Source organism: Mus caroli, unplaced genomic scaffold (genome assembly GCF_978045245.1).
Source record: "Mus caroli unplaced genomic scaffold, Mus_caroli_1 scaffold_15, whole genome shotgun sequence".
NCBI lineage: Eukaryota > Metazoa > Chordata > Mammalia > Rodentia > Muridae > Mus > Mus caroli.
The window spans coordinates 7,674,625-7,684,583 of NW_028227270.1; the positions used below are offsets into that span (position 1 = coordinate 7,674,625).

Below are 9,959 nucleotides of genomic sequence, written 5' to 3' on the forward strand. Positions count from 1 at the left end.
ATTCACCTGCAAATGGCATGATTGCATTCTTTATGGAAAAAAGATTCCACTCTACATCTTAAAGTAGTATTACACTATAGTGGCATTATATTAGAGCAGTATTATAAACAGATACTGCATTCTGCTTACCCATCTTCTGTTGTTCATTACCTGGGTTGGTTCCGTAGTTAGATATTGTAAATACTGCTACAATAGGCACTGAAGTACAAACATCTCTGTGACATGTGGGGTTTGAGTCTTTTCAGTAAATACTAAATTGTGCTATACATTCGTCGTGGGGAAAATCTATTTTTAGACTTTTTTTTTTGAAAGGTTCTACATTTTATTACTGGACAAACACCACCTCCAATTTAGACTTGAGCAAGTCTTCAGGTTAAAAATGTTAAACTGCATCTGGTAGAACTGATTGATGACGATAATTCAGTTTAAACCTTCAGTGTTGCCACTGTGTGAATCCTTACAGACCCAGCTTCGTTCTCCTATGCTGTCTTCTCTTGGAGTTGTACCTGATTTTGTTACCAGTTTTCATCTGAATCCATTGAGGAGAAGGACGATTTTTACTCTTGTTTTTGGTCCAGGAATCACTTGATTCTGAAAGTCTTGTGAGAAGACAAGGTGAGATTCGGAATCAGGTGTAGACTGCACGATGCTGGAGAAAATGAGGAGCTATTTTTAGACTTTTTTTTTTTTTTTTTAAAGAAACCTTTAACTGGTTTCCATATTGGTTTAACTGGTCTTGATTATGTTCCCCAGCAATTCATGAGTTTTCTTTAGTGCATGGATTTATCAGCATGCCTTTTTCAGGCATTGTGGCTGTGAGTAAATGGATCTCCCTGCAATTTTGATTTGCATTCCTCAAAACAGCAATGAGGTTGAATGTGTGTGTGTGTGTTATGCTGTTTGCACTTCATGTTTTGAGAACTGTTGTATGATCCTTTTGTTAGCCCATCTATTGGGCAATCTGACTCTGTATTTTGGTTTAAAAATTCTTTATATTTCCTAGATATTATTCTTATATCAGATGTTTAATGATCAAAGAATTTCTCCAGTTCTGTAGATTGTTTCCTTACTTGTGTAACTGTTTTCCTTTCTGTAATCTTTTAAATATCATCAAGTCCCACTTACCCATTATTGGCCTTATTTCCTGGCTGATTTGAGTCCTATTCAGAAAGTTGTTGCCTATAGTATATCTTGAAGTATTTTTTCTTTTTCTTGTAAAAATTTGGGAGTTTCAGGTCATATGTCAATGTCTTTGGTCCATGTAGAGTTGACTTTTTGAAATTGGATTAAAGGAATCTAATTTCATTCTTCTACATGTTTGATGGTTTGTATGTGCTTGGCCCAGGGAGTAGCACTAGTAGAAGGTGTGGCCCTGTTGGACTAGGTGTGTCACTGTGGGTGTGGGCTTTAAGACACCCATTCTGCTAGCAGTTTGCAGATGAAGATGTAGAACTCTCAGCTCCTCCTGCACCATGCCTGCCTGAGTGTTGCCATGCTCCTGCCTTGATGATAATGGACTGAATCTCTGAACCTATAAACCAGCCCTAATTAAATGTTGTCCTTTATAAGACTTGCCTTGGTCATGGTGTCTGTTTACAGTAGTAAAACCCTAACTAAGACAGTATGATTATCCATTTATTTTTCCCAGTAGCATCTCTTAAAGAGGCTGTCTTTTCTTCACAATGTCCTTCCCTTCCCTTCCCTTCCCTTCCCTTCCCTTCCCTTCCCTTCCCTTCCCTTCCCTTCCCTTCCCTTCCCTTCCCTTCCCTTCCCTTCCCTTCCCTTCCCTTCCCTTCCCTTCCCTTCCCTTCCCTTCCCTTCCCTTCCCTTCCCTCCCCTTCCCTTCCCTTCCCTTTCCGTGTCTATGTGTGTGTCTATGTGTGTGTGTATGTGTGTGTGTGTGTGTGTGTGCCATCTTTGTAAAAAGAATGAGGAGGAATCATTCTCTGTGTGATTTTACACCAGTATCTTCTCTTCTGTCTCATTGATGTGTATATCTGTTCTCATTACTATATTTCTGTAATATAATGTATGTAATACCTCTATCCTTCCCTTCAAATGTCTTTTGTGCTTCTAATGAATTTTATTTTATTTTATTTTATTTGTTTGAAGAATAGCACTGTAAACTTAATTGGCTTACATGGAGCCTGTGTAGATTTCTTTTGGTAGGACAGCCATTGTCATAAAAGTAATTCCTACGATCCGTAAGGATAGGATGTCTTCTCATCATCTAGTGTCTGCTTCAGTTTCTCCCAAGTGTTTAAGAGTTTCATTAAAGGGATCTTTCTTTTTCTTGGTTAGACTTATTATAAGGTTTTTCCCCTTGGAAATTGTGAGGGAAGTTTTCTCCTGATTTCTTTCTCAGTGTGTTTGTTATCAGCATATAGAAAGGCTACTGGTGTTTGTATGTTAATTTTAAATCCTGCTCCTTGGCTGAAAGTACATATCCTTTCGAAGAATTTTCTGGTGCAGTTGTCAAGGTCTTCTATACAGACTTATATCCTTTGGAAACAGGTGCTTTGGCCTCTTTCTGTCCTATTTGTGTTTCTTAGCTTTTCTTCTCAATTCTGTTGTTCTAGCTAAGACTTCAGTACTATATTGACTAAACTGTGGAAGGGGAATAGCCTTGTTTTGTTCCTAATTTTAGTTTTTCCCCGCTTGGTATACTGTTAGCTACAGATTTGCCATGTATAGCCTTTATTATGCTCATACATATTCCTTCAACTCCCAGTTTCTTCAGGACTTTTATAATGAAGAGATGTTGGATTTTGTTAAAAGCTTTATCCGCATCTATTGAGATTAATGTAGACACTTAGAGCTATAAATATCCCTCTTAGGATTGCTTTCATCATCTCCTGTAGGCTTTGGCATTGCTATGTCTTCATTTTCATTAAGTTCTAGAAAATATTTTAATTTCCTTCTTGATTTCTTCCATTAATCATTCACTAATGTTCAGTCTCTCAGGGATAATGATATTCTATAATTTCTCTTGCTGTTGATTTATAGTTTTATTCCATTATTATCAGAATATAAGAAATCATTTCACTTCCTATATTTACTAACATTTGTTCTATGCCCCAATGATCTAGTTTAGAGAAAGCTCTATCGGCTGCAGAGAAAACTGTGTATTCTACAGTGTTTGCATATAACAGTCTGTATGTATCTGCTAGGCTTACTTGGTCTATGACATCGTTTAATCCAAATGCTTCATTGCTGGGATGACCAGTTAGTTGATGAGTGTAGAGCATTAGCATCACCCGCTATTTCTGTGTTGGAGTTCATCTGTGACTTTATATTTAATAATATTTATTTTATGAACTTGGGTGTGTCGGTATTTGGTGTATATATGTTTAGTATTGTAATGTTCCATTGGTGGATTGTTTACTTCATCAGCACACAGTGACCTGCTTTAGATCATTTTTACTTCCTCATATCTATTTACACCTAGCTCCCATTTCTACTCTTAAGCATACACAGTCAACAATTTAATTTCTAGCTCTAAATGTGCCTTTCCTAGATATTTCATATACATGGAATCATATAGCTTATATCTAATGATCTCTTGTATATGGCTTTTTGTTTTAATTTTACAGTGTCTGTTGATAGATAATTCCTTTTGATTACTGAAAAAAAATTTTTCTAATGTGTGAACAGACCAGCTTTTGTCTTCCCCTACATGAGATAATTGGCATTTAAATTATTTACAATTTGGAACTATGAATAGATACCAATTTTTAAAATGAAGAAACTGGCTTTAGGAGATGGTGAGTGTAACAGCACTTCTTGCACAGCATTAAAATCTGAGTTTGTATCCCAGCATTTATCTAAAAAGCTGGGTTTGGCTGTGGGCACAGTTGTAACACCAGCACTATACTGGGCAGAGAGAGGAGGCTCTTTGTGGCTTGCTGACTGCCAGTCTCCTATCCTCAGGTTCAATGAAAGACAATCTCAGAGGAGTAAGTTGAGGATGATAGAGCTGAACACCTACTCTGGAATGTCATATATACACATGTGTGCATATACTTCATAAACATACAGAAGGGAGGGGGCTAGAAAGGGAGGGGAGGGGAGGAGGGAAGAGGAGAGAAGGGAAAGGAGGAGGGGAGAGGAGAGGAGGGGAGAGGAGAGGAGAGGAGAGGAGAGGAGAGGAGAGGAGAGGAGAGGAGAGGAGAGGAGAGGAGAGGAGAGGGAAAAACTGACTAACTGTCTCAGAAGTTCTCCACAGATTATATACTACCCAGCATCTGAGTCAGGGCTCGGATGCAGCTCACTTCCTTCTTAGGCCTAGATACTGATTTCTTTCGCAAAGTGTTTGCTATCAATGTATAGAAAGGCTACTGACATTTGTATGCCCTGAATCTGTATATTCTTTTGCAGAATATCTAATTTTAACTATTGTAACTTTGTTGGGTTCATTTATTCATTTTGTCTTAGTAACTTTTCTTGCTATGATAAGATACCATGACCAAGGCAAGTAATAGAAGTAAGCTTATTCTGGACTTATAATTACAGAGGTGAGAATCCATGACCATCACAGCAGGGATCACGGTAGCAGGCAAGCAGGCATGGTGCTGGAGCAGAAGCTGAGAGTTCCCATCTTGGTCCACAAGCAAGGCAGATAGAATTAAATGGGAATGACAGGGGCTTTTGAAACATCAAAACCCTACTGTAGCCATCCAGCAGCCATGGAGAACTGGGTATACCTGAAAGGGAGGCTGAGAATGAAAAGGGATGGGCAGGTGAGAGAAGAATGAAGCCAAGGCAAAGGTTTCTGATCAAGGCTCAAAGTTTAATTTTCAGCTCTGTGTTTATATATGCAAAGCCCACAGACCCATCCCTTTGTTTCAGCTAGATTGAATTGCAAAACAAGCTCAGCAGGTGGTCAGCTCCTCAAGGCTCTGTAGAAAATTGCAAATGCCAGGCACCAACTCCAGCCAAGTTGTAAAACCATCTGGGTTTGTTTAGCTTATTCAAGGGTTGGGGAAGGACACACCCTACTGCCATGACACATGTCTTCCAACAAGGTCACACCTCCTGGTCCTTCCCAAAGATTCCCATCAACTGAGTCCAAGTTTCATGAGCCTATAGGAGAGCCATTCTCATTCAAACCACCACAGTTTTACCAGATTTCTTGAAAATATGTATAGACTATTCATAACTATAGTTACACTATTGTGCCATTTGTGAACAGGCACTTTTTTCCCAACTTCAATGCCTTTGATTTATTTTTTCTTGTTAAGTAGCTCCGGCTAGAACTTCCAGAGTGATCGTGAAGAGGAGTGGTAACAAGAGGCATCCTGGCCTTCTCCTAGATCTCAGCCAGAGTTCTTGGTCTTTCATTATTGTACATGATGTTTGTTGTAGGTCTTTCACGTGTGCCTTTTTCTTTGTTGAAATTGTTTTCTCTTAGTCATGGTTTGCTGTGTGTTTTCAGCTATGAAAGGGGGTTGAATGTTGTCAAATTCTCTTCTTCATCTCTATATTGTTACTGTCACATGTGTTGTTAAAGTTTTGTATTTTGAATGAGTCTCGAATTTGAGGAATAAAATCCACCGGTGCATGCATCCTTTAATATGCTGCTGACATTGTTTTGCTAACATTTTGTTGATTGCTTTTTTCATCATTGTTCATATGACACACTAGTCAGTAGTTTTCTTTTCTGCTGTATCTTTTCAGGCATTGGTATCGGTACACTAGTGTGGTGATTTGAGTGAGAATGGCTCTCTAGGCTCATAGATTTGAATACTTGACCCCAGTTGGTGGGACTCATTGGGAAGGACTAGGAGGTATGGCTTTGTAGGAGGACATGTGTCAATGGAGGAAGGCTTTGAGGTTTCAAAAGCCCATACTATTTATTCCCTTTAATTCTCTCTGCCTTGCTTGTAGATCAAGATGTGAGTTCTCAAGTTCCTGAATCAGAGAATTCCTGCCTGCCTATTGCCATGTTCTCTGATGTGATGGTCACGGACTCTAACCCTCTGTAACTGTGAGCATCGAATTAAACACTTTTCTTTTATAAATTGCATTGGTCATGGCATCTTACCATTTCATCAAAAATTAAGTAAGACAACTAAACTCATAGAATGAGTGAGGAAGTGTTCTCTGCTTGCGATTAGCTTTTTAATTATTGAGTAGAAAATATCAGTCATCCCATAAGCTCTGGGGCTTTCTTTGTTGAGATATTAATTTATTACTCACTTAATATGCTTACTAGCTATAGGTATAATTAAATTTTCCATTTTTATAAACTTATTTGTTTTTTAGAATCTCATATGTTAATATAATTTTTTTCATCAAAATCATCCCCACTCCCTCCTTCCAACTGTTCTCACCATCCTTTGCCACTGCTTCTCCCTACTAACATCCTGATCTCTCTTTCAATATTGATGTAGTTTGATTGTTATGTTTTGTTTTGTTTTGTTTTGTTTTGTTTTGTGGGGGTTTTTTTGAAACAGGTTCTCTCTATGTAGTTTTAGCTGGACTAGGACTTGCTGCGTAGACTGAGCTGGCCTCAGACTTGGAAAAATGTCTAACTCTACCTCCTGAGGGCTGGGATTAAAGGTATGTGGCACCATATCTGGCCCATATACTCTCTTTTAAATCTCACAGAGAACACTTAGTGTTTTCAGTATGTGCATTGATGAAAGAATATGCCCTGGGATATGAACAGTCTCTCAGGGACCACATCTACACAAAACTGGTTCTGCCTCCCCCAGCATTCACCAGCAACTTCTTAGCTGATGGTAAGATTTCATGAGGTCCTTCCCCAACCATGATAGAATTTAATCCAGTTTGACCTTGTTTACATCCTGCATACACATGTAGCCACCGCTGCTGTGAGTTATATGTGCAATATCTCTATCATGTCTAGAGAAGACCATTTCACAATGGTCTTCCACTTACTCTCAATCTTACAATCTTTCCAGCCCCTTTTCTGTGATGATCCTTGACCCTTAGGGGAAGGAAGTGTGAGATAGATGTCCTTCTTAAGGGTGACCACTTCATAGTCTTTTGTTCTCTCTGCTTTGACTAAGTTTCTGTGTTGTTACCTCAAAATGAAGCTTCTCTAATGAAGGCTGAGAGATGCACTCATCTATGTGCATAAAGAGAAGTATCAGCCGGGCGGTGGTGGCGCACGCCTTTAATCCCAGCACTTGGGAGGCAGAGGCAGGCAGATTTCTGAGTTCAAGGCCAGCCTGGTGTACAGAGTGAGTTCCAGGACAGCCAGGGCCATACAGAGAAACCCTGTCTTGAAAAAACAAACAAACAAACAAAACAGATAAGTATTTGGGGAGCAGTGTAATACAAAGTCTGTTAGGCAGAATAATAGTAGTTGGTTCTCTCTTAGAGCCTTTGGCCCACCCAGCCACAGGCTCTTCTCTCAGTTTAAAGTACCAGGCATGAATTCCATCTGATTCGTTCTAATAGGTTTGGGCTGACTGAAAATGTTTTCATTTAATAAGTTGTCCAATTTGTTGAAGCACAAACTCTAAACTCTTAAAATTATTGTACATTCCATAGATTTTCCACTCATTCCATACCTTCCAGCATGAAAACCTGTTCCCTTTCTGATTTTAGTAGTTCGAGTCTTCTCCGTTTTTCAGTGTGTCTAGCTAAATATCTACCATTTTTACTGATATTTTAAAAAAAAGCAAAGTTCAGACTCAGTGATTTCCCTTTATCCTTTTTCTATCATCTATTCATGTAACCTCCTCCAGCAAGCACACACATCCTAATTCTGCTGATTTTTTTTCCCATTTCAGTAATTTTTGCGCACTTTGTCATTTTGTTTCAATCTAGGTATCTTGTTTACTGTTATTTGGTTTTGTTTTATTTGTTGGATTTTGTAAAGTTACCGTGTGCTTCATGTTTCAGTGATCAGCCTGGTATATAAATCTAAGCTCTTTGGTCACTTTTTAATTTTCTCCAGATAGGCAATTATCTTTAAAATGTTCTCATTTAAAAATATTTTTATTAGTTCTTTTAGGATTTTACATGATGATTTTGATCATATTCATTCTCTCCTCAAACCCCTCCCAGATATTTTCCCATCTCCCCAACTATCTGTCGCTCACTTAAAAAAAAAAAAATTAAGCCCAGTTTATGTTGGCCAACTCTTCCTGTGAGTGGGGCCTACCCTGGAGTATGGTCACCGTAGTGCCACATCATTGAAGAAAACTGACTTTCCCTCTCCCTGCAGCAATAAAATACCAATAAGTCCTCAGCTAAGCGTGAGACAGCATCTTCCCTCACCCCCTCTATGCTCAGAGTTTTCATCTGGCTTGAGCTTGCTCAGGTCCTGTACATCCAGTTACAACTACTGTGAGCTCACATGTACCTAACCCTAACCCTAACCCTAACCCTAACCCTAACCCTAACCCTTGCTGTATTAGGAAACATTATCTCCTTGAAGCTATTCACAGTCTCTGGCTCTTGCATTATTTCTGCTTCCTCTTCTGCTCTTGCACTATTTCTGCTTCCTCTTCTGCATAGATTTATGAGCACTGAGGGAAGACATGCGATACAGACAGGCCTAAGGGCTGAATAACCTCGTAGTCTCTTATTCTCTGCATGCTGACTTCTTGTAGGCCTCTGTTAAGTACAGCTATTGCAAAAGGAAGATTCTCTAATGAGGGCTGAGTGACAGCTGATCTATGGACATAGCAATAAGTCATTAGGAGTCATTTATTGCTATGTCCATTGAGCAGAATAATAGTAGTAGGTTGTTCCCTGAGGCCCATAACCTATCTAGCCACATACTTCAGACCTCATAAAAATATCCTTGGTTTTGTTTTTGTTTTTGTTTTTTTTTAAGTTGAGAGAGAGGGAGTGGGGGTAGGGAGAACACTAGGTCTTAAAGTGTCACTTCAGATGGAGAGGAAAAGGCTTGCAATAGAATGGGAGAGAGGCAGGACAGAAATATCCACTTATCTCTCTCTCTCTCTCTCTCTCTCTCTCTCTCTCTCTCTCTCTCTCTCTCTCTCTCTCCCCCCCCCTTGGTTTTTTCAAGATAGGGTTTCTCTGGGTAGCCCTGGCTGTCCTAGAACTCACTTCGTAGACCAGGCTGGCCTCAAACTCAGAAATCTGCCTGCCTCTGCATCTCAAGTGCTGGGATTAAAGGCGTGCACCACCACCGCCCGGCCTGTTCACTTCTTTCTCCACACATCCATAAGGAGAGGCAGTAGCAGTGACCAGCGCATGCATCTCTTATCTTTAGGAAAAGATATCCAGAAGGACAGAGCCCTTTCAATCATACTGGCCTCAGCAAAGCTAAGTTAAAGCTGCTATAGGAACATGCTGTGTTCCAGGCACAACTGCCATGGACTGTGGGTGGGTGATGGGTAGCTGCTAGTGCCTGTGTCCCCAAGAAGTCTGTGCCTTCCGCAGACTCCTACATTCCGGAATGTAAGTCCTCCCTTATAGATGTCTGTATGGAGAGACCATCCCAAGGGCTTCCTATTCTATCTTTATCCCCATTCTCTCTATTTGTCTTTGTGTGATAAGATTTGCAGTCAGTAAAATTTGAAAATTTAGGTCAGTAGCCTGATCCCAGGATTGCTCCAACCTCTAGGTATTCCAGTTCTTGAACTGTCTCTTGCTGTCTGGGCCAGTGTCCTGAGCAGACCTTGAGTGCTAACTCCACAGCCAGCCCCACAACACCCAGAGGCAGCTCTACTCCCAGGTGCTCTAACATACCCAGGATCAGAGGATCCCAGGATCCCAGGAGCTTAGTCACACCAGAATCTCAAGGTCTCAAAGGCAGCTTGACTCCCAAGAGCTCTGTCGCACCCAGGATCTCAGGATCCCAGGATCCCAGAGACAGCTTGATTTGGAGGAGTTCTGACATAACCAGGATTACAGGAAGGACAGGCTCCAGTCAGATAATAGCCAGGGCAGGTAGCACTAGAGATAAACAGATGGCGGGAGGCAAACATAAGAACATAAGCAACAGAAATCAA

The 9,959-nt window shown here is 40.2% G+C and overlaps 1 pseudogene; it reads right to left on the reverse strand.

Moving 5' to 3' along the window:
- Window positions 1-457: 457 nt before the first annotated feature.
- On the reverse strand, window positions 458-1,129 carry LOC147000852 (large ribosomal subunit protein eL39-like; annotated as a pseudogene).
- Window positions 1,130-9,959: the final 8,830 nt, after the last annotated feature.